The sequence below is a fragment of the Mirounga leonina genome, unplaced genomic scaffold, assembly GCF_011800145.1.
Source record: "Mirounga leonina isolate KUSES-001 unplaced genomic scaffold, KU_Mleo_1.0 Mir_176, whole genome shotgun sequence".
NCBI lineage: Eukaryota > Metazoa > Chordata > Mammalia > Carnivora > Phocidae > Mirounga > Mirounga leonina.
In genome coordinates this window covers 57903700-57927145 of record NW_023270454.1, presented here as the reverse complement: position 1 = coordinate 57927145, position 23446 = coordinate 57903700, and the positions used below count along the sequence as shown (strand labels likewise).

The 23446-nt window shown below is 35.2% G+C and overlaps 2 long non-coding RNA genes across 7 annotated transcripts in view; one reads left to right on the top strand and one right to left on the bottom strand.

Moving 5' to 3' along the window:
* Nucleotides 1-23446, top strand: part of LOC118022345 — a 276406-nt gene that overhangs the window by 80903 nt on the left and 172057 nt on the right. The gene's annotated exons all lie outside the window — the stretch shown is intronic.
* Nucleotides 1-23446, bottom strand: part of LOC118022344 — a 101963-nt gene that overhangs the window by 68886 nt on the left and 9631 nt on the right. For 2 of the 6 annotated variants that reach the window (XR_004682479.1, XR_004682478.1), the window contains exons 3-5: nt 21857-21958; nt 21589-21691; nt 12149-12278 (exon numbers count right to left, since the gene is read on the bottom strand). This is a non-coding gene — a long non-coding RNA (uncharacterized LOC118022344). Of the gene's footprint in view, nt 1-12148; nt 12279-13814; nt 14181-19317; nt 19457-21001; nt 21024-21588; nt 21692-21856; nt 21959-23446 lie in introns of those variants that run through there. The other 4 variants (XR_004682476.1, XR_004682481.1, XR_004682480.1 and 1 more) reach the window with 3 other exon arrangements.

Genomic DNA, 23446 nt, shown 5'->3' with positions numbered 1-23446 from the left:
GCCCCCAAATGGTTCTGTATTCCAATTTGATTTTATTTTAGACTTGTTTATGTTACCAGGATTTATGAGTATTGCTCCCCTGGATGAATGACATATTTTTTATCTTTCAGTGTGGATTTTAATAGAAATAGTGTGCTTTTTATGAAATAAAACCTCTCTGAAGTCCTGCCTAAGGCTATTTCAAACCAGAACCTCTACACTGCATCTGGAAAATCACTAACAGAGAAACAGAAAAAGAGCAAATCTGCTTTTTGAATTTTCTTTCTGAAACTTCCCGTGCAACTTTCTTGCTAGGATTTTTATTCCATGGTAGCTGTAGGATATCAGTGATTTGCACTTTGGAAAGTTATTCTGAGTGTTATTTATATCCCATATCTATGTTTCAGTTATGTATTCAACAGCTGCATTCCACATGACCATTAAAGAAGCTGTCAAAAGCAAAACCTTTTACAGATAATGAGTTATAAAACTGCAGTCAAACCTTAATTACCCAATGAAAGTCATGAAGTGGCTGATGTTCTTAGACAATGGATATTTCTAAATAGTTGACATTCATAAGTCTACTGTGATTTCATACAGAATATGTACCTTTCAAGTTAACTTTAAATTAGGTAATTAAATGTATATAAATATAAATATTCAAATATATAAATATATAAATATTCCCTGAGTACAACAGTGGAGACATAGGGTAGAAGTCTTGGGTTGTATTGGATGGAATAACCTACAACATGCTACACCTGCAGATAACAGAGATATGAGTGTTCCACAAAGATTTTCTTCATTATCGTTTGGTTTAAAATACTCATTTTGAGGAGTGCCTAGATGGCTCCATCCATTGAGCATCCGACTCTTGATTTCAGCTCAGGTTATGATCTCAGGGTTGTGAGATTGAGCCCCACGTCAGGCTCCCTGTTCAGTGTGGAATCTGCTTGGGTTTGTCTCTCCCTTTCCCTCTACCCCTCCCCACTGTGTGCTCTCTTTCTCAAATAAATAAATCTTAAAAAAAAAAAAAATTCTCCCTCTCCCTCTGCTCCTCCCCGCTTGCATGCTATCTCTCTAAAAAGAAAAAATATATATATTCATTTCAAATGTACATTATTTTTAGTCCAAGGCAAATTCTGTTTACTTTATACATTTACATCTATTTACTGAGAATTATAGACTCTTATATTTGTTACAAATCTTCCTTACATTTACCCCAATATGTTTTCAGCCATCTCTGTTCTTTCCAGGGATGAGTTTACCAACTTATAGTCTGACCACTCCCATAAAGAATAATTTAACCTCAGAATCTGCTGTCATGGCAGGTTAAATTTATGGTACATAGATTTAAAGAATATTCATTCTCAACCTTAGTTAAAAAACGTTAATAATTAGTTGAATTAGGTATAGCTCTCATTTTTTACATTATAATGGTCTGTGTTTCTTATACTTTATAAAACATCATAAAAAATTTATAATCTTAAATAAATCTAACAAAATGGGGTGCCTGGGTGGCTCAGTCGGTTAAGCGTCTGTCTTTGGCTCAGTTAATGATCTCAGGGTCCTGGGATTGAGCCCCATGTCAGGCTCCCTGCTCAGTGGGAAGCCTGCTTCTCCCTCTGCCTGCCACTCCCCCTGCTTGTATTCTCTCTGTCAAATAAATAAATAAAATATTAAAAAAATAAATCTAACAAAGTAATTTATACAAAATTATAGAATTATTATTTAGAAATACAGTTGTTCTTTTTTTCCCTTTTACCCTCATATAACATGATTACTACTATACTATTATGTAATAGTACCTACCACATGAAGGGCAATTTGAAGTAAAACATACAATGTCAGTATTCTGTTTTATGAATCATTTGTCTTCAGTTTGCTTATAAAATGGGAATTTTGGTTTGGATTCTTATTATTTTCTTAATTTCATCTTACCCTCACCAAACACATTAGGAATTTTTGCTTCATAAAACTCTTTTCTCCCTCTTCCATCTTTGCCTAGTCTCAACACCAAATAACTTTAATTTATTCTGCTCTATTGAGTGGATTCATGGTTTTTCTTTCTCAGCTAAAAATAATCATCATCATCAGTTGAATGCACTCTGTGTATTAGTTCCTGTTCTGTGCTAGGAAACTAAGATATCTAGGTTTAGGAAGCCAGAAGCTTTCCCAAATTAATGCCTAATGAATCAGAGAATACACTTGAGGGAGACAAAGGAAATAAACACATTACATTCTACACCCAACTGTAGAACCATGGTCTTTCCTTTGTAACTCCCTTTAGTTTGAAGTTATTGAAGAAAATTGAAAGGAAGATATATAATTAAATGGTAAAATATTTTAAAATTTAAAATGTACTTTTCCATGATTTTTCATTTATTAACATATATAATATATCTTGAGGGAAACAGCAATATAATTACCTACTTTCTGCAAATCATGAGACACAGGAAAAGTGTACATATCCTGGTGAAAAAAGAATTTTAATGGACAGCTTTTGCTTGAAGTGTAAGTAAACTTTTAATGTGATTGTTTTTTTCACATGTAGCAAGTTTTCATACGTAGTAGTTCCCCCAAAAGATATGACCACATCTTAATCCCTGGAACTTCTGAATGTGCCAGGAAAAAGGGTCATTGCAGTGTAATTAAGGAGCTTGAGCTGAGATTATCCTGGTGGGCCCTAAATTTAAGGACAAGTGTCCTCATAAGAGAAAAGCAGGGAAGATTTATGACAGACAGAAAAGGAAAAGCCACAGACATGGGAAAATGAGGTGAAGGTTGAGGCAGAGCAAAGGGACATGGTCACAAGCCAAGGAATGCCAACTGACAGCAGAAGCTGAAAAAGGCGAAGAGTAGATTTTCCCTTAGGGCCTCCAAATGGAGTGTGGCCCTGCTGACAATGATTTTAGACTTCTGGCCTCCAGACTGTGAAAAAAATAAATTTTTGTTTTAAGCCACCAATTTGTAATAACTTGTTATAGCAGTCACTGGAAGCTTCTACATCATATGAGCTCAATAATATAAATATGTCTTCCAAGTTCCATGAGAGAAGAGACTATTAAGATTGTCTTGATTGTTGTGTTTTGCACAACTAGCCTGGTGAGGCAGATTACCTGGGAGGCAGAGTATCTCTGCACATGGCTGATGAGAAAAAAAAAAAATGACTGTGTTTCCCACTCTTCCTTGCAACTGGATGTGGCCTAGGAACCATTTTGTGTCAAAGGGATAAAAACACAATGATAACTACAGGGATGTGCCCTTAACAGGAGGAAGCAGCATAATGGATGATAAGGAGCTACCTATTTATATAAGAAATATATCTGTTTTGGTGCAAGATGAGGTGAGATAGAGAATAGAGGCAGTGCCTGGAGGAACAATACCAGAAAAGTGCCATACAACTCCTGAATTCCTACATAGATTTTTCTATAAAGAGATGTAAAAACGTAGTACTGCTCTTTTGTATGTTGGCGGCAGGGTGGAGTTCTGTCACAACCAAACTTAATCCTAACTTATACACAAGATAATTGGCCCATAATATTTGTTAAATGGGTTGAATGAATTTATATAATTACCCAATATAAGAATTTTTTTCAGGTGACAATTTCCTGGAGAAAATGAATTAGCTTGAAATATTCATCAACTGAAATATTTTTGTACTTTTGTCTCCCACTCACCTGTATTTCAAGATACGATAAATGATCCATTTATAAGAATTTAATGGAAATGTATACATTTTATGTATATTTCTCCACCTCCTACATGCAAGCCATGAGATATTTTTATTGATTGCTTTTAAATGTTCATTACAGATTCATAAGAACCAAGTGCTTATTCTAATTCTTTATTGGTTATACTAATAGATTGTAAATTTTTACTGAAAAAACTGTAATTACATCAATGCTTATCATTTCGACTCTAGAATTAAACTTTTTCTACATTAGTTATCCATAAGCCTACCTTATGAAAGCATATTTGAAAAAAAAATTTTTTTTTAATGTCTTACTGAAGCATCCAAGGTAGGTACCTACTACCTCCATAAGTTTCTAGAAACTACTGATATTCCTGCAAAACTTCCTTTAACAGAGTCCTTGGTCCCTGATGAGGCAGATAGAGCCAAAGAATGGTTGCTCAGGGATGAAGGAATAGAGATGCTTGAAGAGTGAGGATGAGATGTTGGAGCAAGGCTGCCCTGAGACGTAGGATGAATTAGCATGATGTCTAGTGCACATATTGAGATGGCCAGTTTCTGATTAGACCTGATGGGGGTTAACTGTATACAAATAGTTACACAAGAAAAAGTTGGGAGCACTAACTGAATCATCATAGAAAAATTAACCTTGATGGATTAATTTATTGTGAATAAGTTCAGGAAAGAAGTAGTATCAACTTCTCCATCCAAGGATGTTCAAAGTGGATACAAGTAATAAAGAAGTATGAACACATGCAGAACATTAGAGCCTTTTACATCAGACTAGAGAACACTCTAGTGAGGCATGCACTAATTTTGCTGTCTACATTGGTTGAAGTAACTAGGTAGATGTTAAGAATGGCGGTGCTTAAAGCGTGGCCTTGAATTCTGTGATTTATTCCTTTTTTAGATCTTTTTTCAGGAATTTTTGTGTGTGCAATCAGTGTACTTGCCACTTTTTGAAATATATTAAGACAGTGTCCTTGTCTGATTTCAGCAATCTGTCTGACACAATTAGCAGTAATTTTTATTTCCCATTATAGAGCCATGGATTATTTTTCCACATCAGTCTCTAACTGAACCAGACATTAAAAACTGATTCTTATAGAGCCACACAAAGCAATGTTGGGAGTTATTTTGCTGCAAAGCACTGGTGATGTTGACCTTATTTATAGCTCAGCCACCTTAATGTAAAATTCAATATGGTTAGTTTCATAAAAATCAGGGCAAGAGCTGCAGACAGACTGCTTGATTCACTTCTGACCACAAGAAATGGACATGAGTTTTCAATTCTGACCAAGCATTTAACATCTGCATGTTATGACCTTTCCAAAAACCTGACAGAAATGTCATCAATGAAATTGAGAAGAAAATATTTCTGACAGACTTTTTTCTTTGGCTTTCCTGATACTCTATTTGCCAAATTTATAAAGAAAAAAATCTTGCTCTCTTGTACTTTCCAGATACTTACTTTTTAAAAAAAAAAATGAAGAAATCTGGGATCAGTGGCAGAAGATGGAATTGCAAAATGAGCTGCTGTAATAATCAGAACTAAGGAATAAGTCATATTTTTGGCCACTGCCATCACCTAGGGTACTGACTTGGCTTTGAAATAATGAGAAGTGAAGTGGAGGGTCTTTAATAATATCTAAAATTCTCTAAACTACTTGACAGCTTAAAATGTCAAGTCTGTATCTTTCAGAATAAAAGTTTGAGTAATACACACACACACACACATATATATTTAAATATATATATTTAAGTTCAGGATACAGCATTTAAAGATTATTCATCTTAATGAAATGGACCTGGTTCTTTTTAAAAAGGAAACTCTTGTTTCCTGTTATATACTGTGTCTAGGCTCTTAGGGTTAAAGTTATTTATTGGTTTAACCACATAACCACATAACTACATTACCCTCCAGTTTCTGCCATGAGGCAGCTGCCACACAGCTATTAAGTTTCAGACTTAGAATATGAACCCAAGCCTTATTTAACTCCAGAATCCTTCTGCCTGATGACTACATTATCCTGATCTGGAGGAAAAGTGAAATGCATGTGCTAAGAGATGATGTGTACTGATTAATTAATAGCCTATCAACTAAGTCCCCCACATCTTCTCTGGCACTCCTCCCATTCACCCAGGCTCTTTCCAATCCATTCATTACACTGGAGGAAAGAATAGGCTTATAAATATGCACATCAAATTACTTTATCCTTCTGTTTATTTTGTAATTGTTTATTATGAAAATTTCAACCATATCCACAATAAAACAATTATATTATGAATTCTCGGTTACATAGCTTTCATTACTACCAACTCAAGGCCAATCTTTCTTCCATATTATTGTGAAACAGATCTCAAACAACAAATCATTTCATCTATAAATATTTCAAATTGCTTCTCTAAATATAAAGACTAAAAAAAAAACCCCACAATAATATTAATATTAGCCTAAATAAATGAACACTATTCTCTTAATGTTATCAGGGATCTTGTCAGTGTTCAAATTCTCCTGGTTGTCTCGTACTTTATTTTCAAAACTTGATTGGTTTGAGACATGATCCAAATAAGTTCCATATTTTACTGTTGTACTATTGGTTTATATATGTCTTTAAGTCTTTTAATCTATAGGTTCCCCCTCAGCATCTCTCTCTTTCTCCTTTCCCCATCTTTCTCCCTTCCTCCCCCACTCTCGCCACCCCCCTTTCTCTTTCTCCCCCCTCCCCCGCCCTGCAATTATTTGTTGAATAAATTAGATTAGATTGTCCCTTAGTCTGGATTTTATTGCCTCCCTATGGTATTTCTTTGTTCCCACTATTTCCTGTGAATTGGTAGTAAGCTCAAAATGACTTTATCAGATACAGATTTGACAAAACTACTTGATAGTTGCACTTGAGTTATATAATGTTTGATGGCCCTTCTTGTATTGATGTTAGCAGTCATGTATACTCACTGTTTGGATCCATTAGCTCATTAGGGCTTGCCAGCAGTGATGTTCTAATTCTCTGTTTTTTTCCTTGCTTTATCAAGTGGTGTGTATGTGTGTGTATAATCTGCCTCTTACCATAATACACTGGTGATCACTCAGTAGTAGTATATAAAGATACTGCTTATGATATGATTCTTTAATTTTGTGTGTCGACTAGGCTAAAGAATGCCCAGATATCTGGTAAAACATTATTTCTGGGTTTGTCTTTTAGGGTGTTTCTGGAAGAGCTTAGCACTTGAACCTATAGACTGCCTTCAGACATCTGCTTCCCTTGGTTCTCAGGCCTTCACAGTTGGACTGAATTGTACCACCGGGCTTTCCTGGTTCTTTATAGAAGCAGATCATGGTGTCACTTAGCCTCCATAATCACATGAGTCAATTCCTATAATAAATCTTCTCATATATATATATATGGATATATATAGGGATATATATGGATATATAAGGATATATATATATGTGTGTGTATGTATATCTATCTATCTATCTATCTATCTATCTATCTATCTATCTTATTGGTTCTTTTCTCTGGAGAACCCTGTTTAATATATTCATCATTTCTTTTTCTAGCTGCATAGTAGTCTCTTATGTAGAAATACCACAGTTCACCCAACCAGTTCCCTGTGGATAGACATATTTGTTTCAAGTTTTTAGCTATTTCAAATAATGCCAAATCAGTAGTTTTATGTACTCAGTTCATTGTATTCTTGCCAGTATGACATTGGGGTAAGATTCTTAGAGATAAGATTTCTGGGTCAAAGGATAAATATATGCCAGTCTGAGAATAACTCCCTCTCATACTAGAACTCTTAATCTTCAGTGGGTATCTATTACTGCTAGGGGATGAGAAATGAACCCTTAAAATGAATAAAAGGTCTTGTACAGTCTTCTCCTAACTAGTTTTCCAGCTTCAGTGCCACCATGATCCTGCTCATTCTCTGCTCCAACCATACTGACCTCTTCAGTTCCTCAAAATGGTATGTTATCACTCTCCATTGTTCAGATTAGAAAGCTCTCCATTCTCTTCCCCCTGTGCCTGATTAACTGCTACTCATCATTTAGAGCTTAGCTTAAAAGTTACTACTTCAAGGCAGAGTCCTTGATCCTAGGCTCTAAGCCAGGCTCCTTTTTTTTATTCAGTCTTATAAAACCATGTTCCTTTCCTTCATATAACTCATCTCAATTTCTAATTATATGCCCAATTTGTAATTACCCACCTCCCAGTCATAAACTCCATGAAGAACAGTAATCTTGTATGATTTTGCTTAGTTTTTTTTTTTTTAAAGATTTTATTTATTTATTTGACAGAGAGAGAGATAACGAGAGCAGGAACACAAGCAGGGGGAGTGGGAGAGGGAGAAGCAGGCTTCCTGCCGAGCAGGGAGCCCGATGTGGGACTCGATCCCAGGACCCTGGGATCATGACCTGAGCCGAAGGCAGATGCTTAACGACTGAGCCACCCAGGCGCCCTGTTTTGCTTAGTTTTATATCCCTAGCATCTTTTTGGTCTAGAACATCATTGGCACTTAATAAGTATTTTCCACATGAATTAGTAAATTAATAATTAATAAATAGCATATGCTTGCACTTTGACACTGGTGACCTCTTGTCATCACAAGTACTTTCACATTGCCATGATGCTAAAGTGCCCATAATCACAGACTCAGTTCTTTATACTAGTAATTTCATAGACATTTATTCTTTTGATTAATATTTATTGAGTAACTACTGTAAATAATGGGTCTGGAATTGCAGTGACTAGACCCACTTTTTATTGTCAAGATATTTATAATGTGTATAATATAATACATAGAATGTACTACCAAGAATTATGCAGAGATTTACAATGATTTGAAATAAATGCTAGGCACATGCAGAGTACTCTGAAAGTACAAAGGAAATACATTCTACCCTAGGTTTGGCATGAAGGATAGGTGAGTGCTGCAAATAAGTTCTCAAGAATATGAAGGAATTAATTAGCTATGTAAAGAAGAGGAAATAAGGTATTACAAACATGAGATAAGAAATTTGAACTCAAAATTAAGCATGAGCTTTGTCAATCACAGTGAGACTTCGAAATTTTATTCTGTGCTCATTATGAGTTTGGTGTGAGAGCTTATACACAACTATTCTAGAATATGTAGATGTATAGGGTCCCAAAATCTTAAACTATGATATGACCAAACTTAGAAAAACTTCAACTGTATTCCCACATTACTTTCACCACCCCCTTACTGAAAGAACAGAGGGGAAAAGTTAAAATATGAATTTAATGGTGTTATTGTTTCAGGTCTAGACAAACCACTTTCAGGGCCATGTCCTTCTTGGAGAAGAAACTGTTATAGATCTCAGCTAGAGAGCAAGTATTGTGTAAGGTAGCATTATATGAGTCTTTTGCTATAGAACATCCCAATAGTGCATTTAAAAAAAATTAAAACTCCAGTTTCAACCTGTTAGAAGTCTCCAAGGCTTATTTTTATAACCCTTACTTGAACTCTGGTGGCAAGAGTATTGGCAAGATAGGGCAAAAATTCTTTTTTTTTTTTTTTTTAAGAGATGGAGGGGTGAGGGGCAAAGGGAGAGGGAGAAAGAGAATCTTAAGCAGATTTCACACCCAGTGTGGAGCCCGACATGGGGCTCCATCTCACAACTCTGGGATCATGACCTGAGCTGAAATCAAAAGTCAGACACTTAACTGACTGAACCACCGAGGCACCCCTAGATAGGGCAAAAATTCTTGATGTTGACCACATATACCATTGATAAGACTGTGAGAAAACAACACATACATTTTACGTAAGAATACAAAAATATGTAAAACAATATAAAACAAAGAGGTGAAACATTGGAAATAGTTAATAAAATTACATATACCTTTACCCCTTGATCCAGAAATCCCACTTCTAAGAATCCAGCAACAGTGGAGGGTTCCTGTTAATCCTAAACTAACCAGATCAATCATTATCCTGAACTGGAAGAAGACGTCTAACACTTCGAAGGATATAGAGAGAACTTCCCTAATTTTAAATGGGAGGAGTGTAATGATCATATTTGCTCTTTAGGAAAAATGTCTTAACAGCAGTATGGAAGAGAGAGTAGAGAGGGCCAGTTTATATCAGGGTCAACAAAATTTTTCTGTAGAGGGCCAGATAGTAAAGTAAATCTTTTTGGTTTTGTGTGACATATGGTCCCTAATGGTTACTCAACTCTATTGCTGTAGTATGAAAGCTGACATGTATAGTAAGTAAATGATGGGGGTAGCTATATTTCAATAAAACTTTGTTTACACAAATTCGCAATAGACAGTTTTGCCCATAAGCTGTAGTTGTTTACTCCTGGTTTAAAGGAAGGGACAGCAGTTATGACATTCCTGAATTTATCTAAGTGAGAGATTCTGGTGGCGTGAACAATAGTGGTAGCCATGGGAATGAAAAGAAATGGCACATATAAGTGGCTGGATCAAAATGAGTTGGTAATTTACTGATGTGAGATACAAGTGAGAGAAAGGAGCCAAGGATAATCACTAGGTTTTATATTTGGCAAATTTTGAAGGTCAATGATGCCACTAATCAATGCAAGGAATACTAAGGAATAGTTTGTTTTGACAGGGATTATGTTGAAATCCATTTGGGACAAGTTGAATTTGAAGTGTCTGTGGGATGTAAAACTGGAGCTGTCTAGTGGACAAATGGGCACATAGGTGTGTACTCCAGAGATATGAGCTGAAGAAAAAGACTGGAAATCATTATTCTTTGAAACCGTGAAAGTTAGGGTGGGTGCATATGGCTACCAGGAAAAACCCAAACTAGGAATACCTCTGTGTGCTCCCATGATATCTGGTACTTCATTCAGTTTAGCACTTAATTATAATTGTTTTGGCTCCATATAATTGTCTTTTCTGTATTTACCGTTAGACTGAAATCACCATAAAGGAAGAAATTTTCTGTCTCATTTACTGTAATTTATAATACTAAGCTCTAAGTATTTTTGAATGAATAAATAGTAAGAGAAGTGGTAAGAAATTCAGAGGGTACTACTACCATAAAAATCAAAGAAGGAACAGTTAAATGACAACATCAAATGTAGATGAGAAGAGGAAGACAAATCCTTCCCTTGATGTTAGTAATAGTGAGGCTATTGGTGACCTTAGTGAGAATAGTTTTAGCTGGTGATAGTAGAGGGAATAAGATTATAGCATAAGTAGGAATGAATGTATGAAAAGCAAGCTGAAATACATATATTTCTTAATAAAGAAGAAACTAAGTAAAAAAGAAAAGAAGGCAATGATTAAAAGTGTATATGAGAACAAAGAATTTTATTACTCTTATAAACTTGACCTTTCCAAGCTCTTAATATTTTATTGGTTTAATTTTTTCTTTTGCTAGTTTTTAATGACAGGAGAGACATGAAGAGAAAGCACCAATAGAGTGGAAGCAAGTGCAAGCCTTCAAGGGTCCAGAGAACAGCAGATGTCTTGGCCTGAGTGACAAGGCAAAGGGAAATATCCAAGGAGACAATTGGGAAGGAGGCATGAGTAAGTAGACTTGGATCGTTTTATGGGTGGGGAAATAAATTTTTTCAACTTAGGGGCCTCTCTCTTTCTCTTCCCAAAATGAAGTCAAAGTCAATTCCAAAAGGAAAGCAAATTTCAGGGGAATAACCCCTGGAAGGTATCAAAGCACACTATTGCGTTTATTTTGGATGATGCCCAAGACATTGTAGTAGTGAATTCTGTTTAATATTTGGAAAACAGATAGTAGAAGCTTAGCAGAATGTGGACTTGGTTATTTTTGTCATGCATTAGAATTCATTTCCTCCATTAACTACCTTTGTGATTATGCATGGGTTATTAGCTTTCTGAGCCTCAGTATCTTTTGCTGTAGTCTATCTCCCTCATTGGTTTGTTGGAGTAATTAAATAAAAATAAGTAAAGCACTTTTGTCAGCAATTGGCATATAGCAGGTGCTGTGTAATACAAGTGTTTTTCCCTTGAAATACCTCTGGAATGAAATTCTGGAAAGGAAGGTGTAGTCCTGGGTGCCATGATTGTTTTGGTTCAGTTTCAATTTGAACATCCTATCTTAGTCTAGAGTTTTAGAAGATGAATGATAATGGAGAAGGATTCCAAAAGCTCAGAAAGGTTAGCACCTGATTTTTAAAAATCTCAGAATCATTTGAATCTAGTACCACAAGACCAAGTAAGCTATAAGGTCTCATGATTCACTTAAGGCAACACAGAAATAATGAAACATCTAAAATGTAAAAATTCTGTTTTGCAATTCTGGGAGCATTTCATTGTGTCATTAAGTTCCCAGTGAAAGGAAATATGCACATGAAAAAGAATTTTTAGCAGTAGATTGCATTTATTAAAAAAAAAAAATCTGGTCCACAGAGAAATATCCCATTATGACTATATCACTGCACAAGTTCTCTAAATGAAAGTTTGCATCTGTTAGAGAGAATGAGGCAGGTTTTCCACTGACCTTGACCTTATGGTCTTCAGTCAGCTGTGCAGGGTGCACAGCTGTAGGCTCATGCTTCAAGTTTTCAATGTGTCGCTGATTTTTTTTTTTTTTTTTTGGCCAAATACAAGATGTAATCTTGATAATCAGCCTGTAACAATAGCCAGAAAACATTATGACAATAAAAAAAAATCTCACTTTCAACAGATTTCATCCACCCACTCAAAATAACTTGGATTTCTTGTAACCAGTGGCATAACTGTATTAATTGAATTATAAGACTTGTAATTTATCTCAGGCAAGAGAATATAAAATGTGATTTCATCAAACAGTAATATTTTTAATTGGAGAACAGGAGAGGCATTCCATTCTACTATACAGAGTATGGGCTTCGGAGACAGAAGATCTACATTAGGGACCTGACTTTTTACTTTGCTAGCATTGTGACCTTGGGCAAGAAACTAAACTTGACCTTTAGAAGCTCTTTATGTCCTCATGGGCAAAATTGGGAAGATTGTAAACACATTTCAAGGTTTTAGGACAATCACAAAAATATGTCAAAGTACTCTGAAAAGAGTAAATGCTCCAATCTGTAATCTAATCATACAATTATTTACTACTATTGGAAATGTGGCAGGAAATAATAAACTTAGAATTGATATATTGAGGAATAAAATGTATTCTCTTTTAAATATGATGTAACTGTGAGTATGTTAGTAACACATGATTAAAAGTGGACATTTTATTATATTTTAACACAGTTAATAATAAGTTAATAAATAAGCTTGTATCACTTTCAGGAGCAAATAAATACAGAAAATTATAGAAACTTTTTCAAAATTGTTGTAACAGTAAATGGGCACTTATATTTTATTTGCATAAATTAGACACCAAATATAATTGAAATTGTGGCTAAAAAAACCTGAAGAAAATCTTCTTGGGTTGAGTATATGAATGATAGAAGTAGAATTTATTTCAGAATAAACTGTTTTATAGTAGTAAGATTACATACTTAAAACTATTAAAACTAACAAAAGCTATTTTTGTTTTATTTTTGTTTATTATACTTATTTATATGCAGCTTGAACCAAGGCTAATATTTTTTAGGCTGAAATGGAAATATGCCTTTAGGTTACTTCAGGATTATAATTTCCTACACATTTCACGTTGATTAGTTATAGGGATAATAAAACATTTTGATCAATGAGGAGACTGGGCATTTTTAGCCAATCCGTGAGCTACTAGAAACTATCACTTTGCCAAGTAAGTGTAATACCTAATCTTTTCCCCTTAATCTCAAAGTAAAACTTATTCTGAATTCTACTTATAAAGTCAAATACAGTACAAGAAAAACTAATATTCATGAAGGAAACCTTAGTACTTTATTATTGCATGTCAAAGATAAAAATCACAAAAAATTTAAATGTGGGAAAGTATTTTTTTTTTTTTTACCATTTAAAAATGTGTCATGTAACATGATCCAACAGACTATGACATGATTAGGGAAATCTGCCCTACTATTCTAAACATAGAAATGTCAGATAAAACATAACCAAATTTTTAAAAATGCCCACTTGAGTTAGAAGTTAAAGACATGAAATCCTAAATTGCAAACATAAAAGAGGAGTAAAAACCAAACAATGAGAAATACTAAAGCCAAATATGTATATTTTATATATTTCCCATAATATATTGAAATCAGGTATTCAAAGTATAGTCTTGAGCAGTGCTTCAGTAATGCCCAGTATTCACACATATAAGTTCTGGCTCTTGAGCTGTGGAAGATAATAGTCCTGATTTAGATTGAATGTATACATACAGCCTAGAGATAATGCCCTTGCCCAGTCTATGAATAGGAGCTAAACCTGAGTACCCTGCATAAAGACAGGAGCCTATTTTCCATGAAACAGCAGTCAGAAAATCTTTACCTGGCAGAGTCAAGGTACTGCAAGAAGCAGGGAGCTTACTTTGTATTCAAGGCATAGCTGGAAAGAATCACTCATCCAGAGAGAAACTGGACTCATAGCTGAGACAATTCATTCAATACAGTATCCTAAAAGTGAGTAATTAACATCAATAACCATAAAAATTGCACTTTTCCCAAAGTGAAACATGTTAGGTCTTGAAAAAGGTGATTGTAAAACCACATTATAGGAGTTCCTTCCTATTCCAGAGAACCTATAAATCCCACTGTAAACTTTCTGAAGTTGAGTTCAGTATATAAACAGCCAAGAGAACAACAGTAGTCACAAAAATGGTAGAATTCACAGAGAATTACAGGTAATAGAGATATTCTGAAAGAAATACTTGTAAATGTCTATAGATTTTTCATAAGGCAATCATTAAAACACATTATATATTAAAGTAGAGCTGAAGAGAGAATTGGAAGATATGTGTCTGAAGAGATGACTCAAACACATCATATAGAAATGGAAAATAAGAAAGATAAATTAAGATACATAGAGGATAAAAATGGGTTGACCAATACATAGTTAATTGGAGTTCCAAAAGGAGAGACAGTTGAAGAAATAATGACCAGTGATGCATATCTTTTTTCCTTCCTTTTCCCCTTTCCCTACCCTTCTCTTTTCTTTCAGAAAATTTCTTTGACTTTCCTTGTCTATTCTACTAAATCTTTTATTTTAGCTATCCTATCTTTCATTTTCACTAATATCTTTTTGAGTCTCTAACAAGTCTTTTATCAAAACAGTATTCTCTTTTATGTAGTCAATATCATTATCTAAATAGAATTTTAAAAATTTTTGTGTTTTCTAAAATATCTGTTTGCCTTAACATCGTTTTCCCCCCCAATCCTTATTCTTTCCTCTGTGTGTGTGTGTGTGCGTGTGTGTGTGTTGGGTTCCTTAAATATCTAGTGATCCTCATGACTATGCTAATTAATTTATAGTTTTCTTCCACCAAAAGGTCTTTTCTCTATATGTACAGGATACTTAGACTGGCAGTCATCCCTTGGGTGTATATTCACAATATGCAGGCAGCCTAAGTCACTTCCTATCACAAATGTCAAAATAAGTATCTCCATAATCTAGACAGGAATAAGGAATAATACATAAAATCACTCTGGCTTCTTTGAATTAGTTTGTTCCATTTCTCTAAGAAGTGACTCTCTAGTAGTATCCTAGGAGATAGTTCTGTGTGTTGGCTTGGTGGCCTTTTAGTTAAAAATATTGGATCCTCCAGTCACCCCCACCCCAAAAATATACATTGAAAAGACATTTAGAAATACAACGTGGGGGGGGGGGGTGGCGCCTGGGTGGCTCAGTTGGTTAAGTGGCTGCCTTCAGCTCAAGTCATGATCTCGGGGTCCTGGGATGGAGCCCCGCATCGGGCTCCCTGCTCAGCGGGGAGCCTGCTTCTCCCTCTCCCTCTGTCTCTCCCCCTGCTTGTGTGTTCTCTTTCTCTCTCTCAAATAAGTAAATCTTAAAAAAAATTAAAAAAAAAATACAACTGGGGGTTACATTTGTGATTCAAAACCCATAGAATTTGTTCTTTGCATTATTTTTGGCTATAGAGGTGAACATTTATCTCTCTGTTTTTAAATCTGAATTAAATTTGTACTGCACTGCTTATTATGGTATCTTCCATTTGAAAAATAGTGGATATAGTTGGCATATAGTTAGAATCAAATATGTTACCCCTTCATTTGAGACAAATACAATTTATAATCTCACTCCAGATGATGATGAGCATTGATGACATATATGAGCATTGGTGATCAGTAAACAACTGTTTATTAACATTTTGGTTGAAAATGGCCCTGAAGTGTGTATAAATTGTGTAATATCTTGGCATCTCTGACTCTTTGTCAGTAATGTGATTTATCTCCTCAGCCAAGTATCCTTATGATCAGTCGATATTTACTAGAGATCCACAAGTTGTAGGATCATTTTGCTAAGTTTTAAGTATGCATTAAACAAAATAAGAATCTCTTTACTTATGGGTCTTTTATAGCCTACTACTGATGGGACATGATTACGTGTCTTATATACTTATTAGAAAAAGGGAAGTGAGCTAAAATTTATTTTCAGAGGCTTTTTTTCGTGGAAGGAGATAAAATGGTTTCTCCGGACACTGCATGCTCTGATACTAAGGTGTTTTTATTAAGCCATCTCAATTTAAAATTTGGAGTTCTTAAATTTTTAAAAAGTTGCAAAATTACAACTTTGGAAACATATATATCTTTGCATTGCATAACAGATCCCCTCTGAGAATACAAAATATATTATTGTCAACTTTTCTTACAGACTATTAATAAAGTCCACGTGGTACTGATAGGACAGCTTTCATTGCTACAGACCCTACATTTTTGCTACTTATTCTACAAACTGAACCTATTTGGAAAACAATTTAAAGTCGATTCTATCTATAAATATATATTTTAAAAATTCTTCAGTTCTTTGGCCTCATCATAATATGCTGCTGGTTTATATTAATAAGTAAAAGGATTATATTTTTTCTTTTTTTTTTTTTAAGATTTTATTTATTTATTAGAGAGAGAGAATGAGAGAGCACAAGAGGGAAGAGGGTCAGAGGGAGAAGCAGACCCCCCGCTGAGCAGGGAGCCCGATGCGGGACTTGATCCTGGGACTCCAGGATCATGTCCTGAGCCGAAGGCAGTCGCTTAACCAACTGAGCCACACAGGCGCCCTGGATTATATTTTTTCAATGTCTGTCACAAGTACTGTTGAATTAAGAGTCAGGATAATTTGCCTGCAACTGTGTGTGTGTATGTGTGTTTATGTATGTGCTATTGAAAGACTTGACCTTCAAGGGTCCTCATCCTCTTACCCTTTCCATTAACAACAACAACAAAAAAGAACGAAAAAGAAAAAAAAAGATTTTTTTGAACATTGCTGCTTCTTTGAAAACTTTGATTTTTGTTGTTTTCTAACAGGGATTATCTATTGCATACGCTCCAGTCAATTGTTAGTGGCTGTCTTTTTTTTTAAATTTAATTAGCCAACATATAGTACATCATTAGTTTTTGATGTAGTGTTCAATGATTCAATGATTCATTAGTTGCATATAACACCCAGTGTTAGTAGCTGTCTTATAAAGATACCTGATGCGGTATCAAAGTATATTGGGAAAAATGTCCCTAAATTCACTGGGATATTTCTTCATGCCCATAATTGTAGCATACATATGTCTTTGATATAATTGATTATATAATAATAATTAATATTCTCAGATATTGGCATCAAAATTATCATGCTTAAAAGCAAAAGAAATAATAAGAGAAAGGGAAGTGGAAGCATTGCTTTTCCATCAGGGGTTATCAGTCTGGAATCTGCTTAGCCCCTTCACTAGTTATGGTGAATAATGATTGAATAATGCATTAAAGAGAGAAGATCATTAGCTTTCTTCCATAGACCTAAAAGAAAAATGATGCCACATGGAGAGCATGAATCATAGTCCTTCCCTTCATTAAAAAAGAAAAATAATAAAATATAAAATATTTTATAAAATATTGTATACATATAAAATATTTTATTAAATATATATTTTATAAAAATATAAATTATTTGATTTCAGCATTAATATTTGTTGAATGCTATGTGTTAAGTAGCATGCTAAGTGCTTTGCCTGTGTTATATTATTTGTCACAATAACTTTATATGATAGATGCTACTGTTTGTCAGTTTTATAAACAAAGATACTAAGGCCTAGAAAATTTAAGTAAATTACCTAAGGCCACATAGTTAGTAAAATTATGTAATTCAACTATAACTCATATAGCTATATGATCATTGTGTATAGTGATTTTCATCATATTTTTAAAGTATAAGGTTAAATCTCTCAATTTAGAAATAAAAAATTAACAATACAGAAATATTTATTATATGCAGGAATTTTAAATTGTTAGATGACATTAATTTTTTAATGAGATCCATTAAATAAATGTTTATATCACAAGATTCTCATATAAATATATACCTTGGGGAAAGAGGGTTATACAACTGACTTAAATTGAATGAGAATTATAGCTCAAATTGGAACAAGCTGAGAAGTGATCCAAGAGACTAAAAGTGACTCTGTGGCTAGCAAAGGAAGTATGGAAGAAAAGTGTATATGCCTAACAGTGAAGGGAAGTAGAACCCCTTTCTTCCATTCTAAATTCACCAGGTGTTTTATATATACTATTTCCAAACTTCACAGTTGACTTTTTTTTTACATTTTATATTTTGTTGATGATAAAATGTCTGTAGCATTTAAGTAACTTGTGCAAGTCTGCAAAGCAAATAAGTAGCAAAGCAGATATTTGAACCTAGCTGATGAGCCTAAGGTTTGCACTCCTCACCTGAACTATATTGCCATATTGTGACTACCAATCCTCCCTGTCCATCTAGAGGAAGGGACAAAGGGCTGCCTTTATGTGAACCTTAGGTCTCTAGCAACCTCAGAAAATTAGGTGCTTCATGGAGATAAGTGTAGAATATCAAAGTATAAGAACTCAAAACAGAATCAGTGAAGGGAGGCACCTGGGGCTCATCTGGAGTTACCTGACTAGCATCAGATCTTAGATCCTGAGAAGACAGATCTAATATTCAGGCAATTCCTGTTTTTTATTTCAAGTAGATACTCCCTCAATCCTCTTTAATTTCTCTCTCACCCCTGTAACTCAGCTTCCACGTCCACCTTGTTTTCTAAAGCTATTGGTGGTTTTTTGCTGAGTAATCCTTAGAGTTATAAAAAAGTCATCTCTTAGTGATATTTGATATTAACTACTCACTGCTTCTGTGGTGACTTCTGGATTTCTACAAATCACATTTTACTGCTATCCTTTAGGGGATTCTTCCTTACCACCTCCTTTCCTGTCGTATTTTTCTCCATTTAGTCATCAAAATGGGGCATCCTGTAAAATTTGGCTCTAGCACCTCAACTGGTATTTCTCACCTCATTTCCCATGTTCCTTCTTATTTGCCACTATCCAGAGGAAAACAGTGAGTTTTGAGAGGGGATTGCGGATTTCTGCCATAGAAATTTATATACTTAAGTCTTGAGTATATTCCTTTTTCCCTTACCTTGAGATCCTGTGAATACAAAAAGTCCAAATGTAGAGAGCCTTGAGTTTTGACTTTCTATAGCATTTATTATAATGTTACTAAATTTTGTTAGTGTGCTCAGGTGCTATAACAAAATATCACAGACTGGGTGGCTTAAACAACAAAACTTTATTTTCTCACAGTTCTGGAGGCAAGAAGTCCATAATCAAGGTGCCAGCAAATTTGGTTGCTGATGAAAACTCTTCCTGGCTTGTAAACTGCTACCTTCTCACTGTGCCCTCACAAAGCCTTTCCTTGGTGCCTGAGTACAAAGGGAGAGAGAGTGATCTCTCTGGTGTCTTCTTCTTCTTCTTCAGGTTTATTTGTTTGTTTGTTTGTTTATTTATTTATTTATTTATTTATTTGAGAGAGAGAGAGAGAGAGCACGCACATAAGCAAAAGGAGCAGCAAGCAGAGGGAGAGGGAGAAACAGGCTCCCCGCCCATCAGGAAGCCTGATGCGGGCCTCGATCCCAGGACCCGGGATCATGACCAAAGCCAAAGACAGACGCTTAACTGACTGAGCCACCCAGGTGCCCCTCTGGTATCTTCCTAAAATGACACTAATCCTATTTGCTCGGAGCCCACCCTTAGTGTCTTATTTGACCCTAATAGCCTCTTCAAAAACTCTATCTCCAAATATAGCTACACTGGGGGTTAAGGCTTTATATGAATTAGGAGGAGGGTGGTTACAAACATTTGGTCTATAATTCTAATTTATTGCATTGCTCATACTAATTAGAATTATTTTTTATATGCTCTTGTCCTGTCTTCTCAACTATGAGGCCCTTATGGCCTATAATAGTATCTTTTCCTTATAAAGAGGAACTTATTTTGGATAAAAAAGAACATTTTCATGAAAACAAATAAAATTCTCAATTGCTTATCCAATTTAATTTTCTCCTTACTCTTACTATGTGGCACATACACTCTGAGGATGAAAGAATTACAAAATAAATTTAGAGAATGAAAAGAATCATAATTACCCTCATGAATAAAGTAAATATAAAGGTTTATAAAGAGATGGGGTTTGGAGAAAAAAAGAGAATTGGGCATGGCAAAGGGGAAAAAAGATAGATGGGACTCTGGATTTATATCTGTTAATATATTGAAAACAAAGTTGGTTTTTTTTAAAGATTTTTTTTATTTGACAGAGAGAGATACGAGAGAGGGAACAGAAGCTGGGGAGTGGGAGAGGGAGAAGCAGGCTTCCTGCGGAGCAGGGAGCTGAATGCGGGGCTCGATCGCAGGACCCTGGGATCACGACTCGAGCCGAAGGCAGACACTTAACCGACTGAGTCACCCAGGCGCCCCCAAAGTTGTTTTCTTTAGTAACATTTTAAGTAAGTCCTGGAACATGACAATATGTATTTCTCTGTTATTCGTATTTTCCATTTTCAGGAAAGTGCAATTAAAGAAATAGTACATAAGGGCACCTGGGTGACTGAGTCAGTTAAGCGTCTGCCTTCAGCTTAGGTCATGATCCCAGGATCCTGGAATCGAGGCCTGCTTCAGGCTCCCTTCTCAGTGGGGAGTCTCTTTCTCCCTCTCCCTCTGCCTCTTTCTCCTGCCTGTGCTCTCTCTCTTGCTCTGCTTTCTCTCTCCCAAATAAATACAATCTTCAAAAAAAAAAAAAAAATTAGATAAATAAACAAAATTGTACATAAAGCACTATAGTATTTTTACCACGTTTACATTTAATATGAGGAAAAGAAAATGATTTTTTTTTCTCTTTTTCTACCTGCCCAAATATGGCAGACTCAGCAAGTCTATCATTTGAATGTGCAGTGGAGGGTAGGACTGAGCAACCAGATGATCAAACTGAGAGTCCTGGATGTGAAGAAGTAATAAAATGATGAGTCAAAAAAAAAAAAAAATAAATAAAATACTTCACAACTTTACCTAGGGCAGAATCAGTAGGTATAGAATTATTGGAATTTTCAACACAATCTCTAGATATGTATTATCTTTAATACAATTTTAAAGCAAAAAGAAGATATAATACAAACCAAAAAAATAAAAATAAAAAAATAAAAAATAGCCTACATGAAAATAACCACCAACTTTGAAAAAAACAAAACAAAACTGAGTTTAGTGTGCCTAGAACCTGCAGGAATATTTAATTTGAAAAAAAATAGTCCTTAGATAAATAATTAAGGGAAGGTGACAAACTTTAAGATAGTTGAAGTTCAGAGTACAGACAACCGATGAATATAATGTAATGAAAAAGTAAATTTTAAAGATTGTTATTGGAATGCAGAGCATGCTGGTTACAAAGATCATTAACTTAAGAGTTAAGAAGTAGAACACCAGCAATGACAGAGGAAGGACCTGCCACTAGCACTCTTGACAGCCTTGTTTGTTTGTGTGCCTCATGCTAAGTACAAGCACTTACTGTTGGTGGTGGACCAGCAATGTTCTTTGGCTCCTAGTTGGTTCTTTGTTCTTTCTTCTGGTCCAGTATAGATCACATCGGTTTCCACAAGGTAAAAATGGTTCTGAGGTAGAGAGGGAGAGAATAAGCTTAATTCTCAGTTCCTCTTACTCCTACAGCCCCAGGGTTTCAGCTTTACTTGGCCTAATGCCCAGCATTTTCCCTAAGCTGCACTGGTGTCATTTTGGTGGGGTGCTATGTTTGGTTGGGGGTCCACCCTTAGTCCCACCTCTTGATGAGAACTGTCATTGCCCACAAAATGTGAAGATCGAGGCTCTCTGATGTAGTCTTGTTTTGCTTGTGAGGAGTTTCTTCTCAGAGCTCTTCAAGCCTATGCAAATGAACAGAAGTAAGTCTATGGAAGGAAATGCACCACTCCACTCAACTTTGCAGTACTCAAGTTTCAAAATCCAGTGTACATTTGAGGAAATGGTGGGCCTCACACCTTTAGCCACATAATCTACCCTATTGCAAAGGAAAGGGGAAACCCATGGAAGGGCAGAGAATGCTGAAATACAACTAGAAGCAGTGTGGTGTTATTACATAGTGAAGTATAGGACAGGGAATAGTAGAAGGTGAAACTGGAGAAATCGTAAGGATCAGATGATAGAAGGCCTCATATGTTATGTAAAGCCACCTGAATTTTATTCTCTAAATAATGCATAACCATTAAAGCAGAACATACATAGATAATTTTTTAGCATGTCTCTCCATTTATAGTATAGATTACGGATTTAAGGAGGGCATTGATAGCACATTCTAGGCAGGAGATTTTTTTGTAGCACAAAGTCATATTCATGACCTGAATGAGTGCTAGAAGAGTTGAGATAGTTTTTATGGAAATGAAATGATAGGCTTGAGAAATACATAGTATGTAAAACACACATCACTGAACAATTGATTGCATGTGGGGGATGGTGAAGGAAAAGAGAAGTTAATAATGACCCTGTGTTTCTGGCTTGAGTACCTGGGTGCCTCTGGAACATCCAAGAATAGCAGGAAGTTAAGTATGTCAGTTTGAAGTCAAAGAAGAATGATTTCTTTGGATACATATTCAGTAATCATTATTATAAGAATAGATAAGATTGTCCAAGAAGAGCATGAAAAATATGAAGAGTAGAGGATCAAGAATAGAACTCTTATCCCCAAATCTGCTAACCCAATAGCACCTCAGTTGACCCCCAATGTTCCCTAATTATTTCTGGAATCCCCAGTGAGTGTTTTCATGTTCCACATGTTAGCTCAATGTCCTGAGGCATGGTTCATCTTTCAACCAGTTATCCATACTCTAGGCTTCAGGATCACTTGAGCTATTTTATTACTTAGCTGCCCCTGGAAGCTGCCTTTTTGATCCAATTTGCTCCTGCCAACACTCAGCTCCAGTTTAGATGTCCCTGAGTAGTCTTCCATACTGGAAAGAAAGGATTGGTTCACTTTCACAAATGAAGAAAAAAAAAAATCTCAGGTCTACCAACACATATCCCAACACTCATTTATATTACTCTAAGACTATTTAGTAGTTGGTACTGAAATATAAGTATTTGGACTGATTTTGAGTCAGATCCCCCTGAGAAAATGAGTACATTTTTACTGTATTTTTCTGTAACCAAAGGGCCTTTATGTCATATTTTTTGAAAAAAAATGTATCCATTGAGCTGACTGGCTGCCTTTGAAATTTTTACTACATTTGAATGAAGATATATCTTAAAATATAAAACTAAGTAAAATAAAATTCTGGCACAATTAGCACCTGGTGAGAAAACCACTAGGAACAACAACTTTTAAGAGGGAATTTGAGGGAAATCTCACAAGGAAGGAA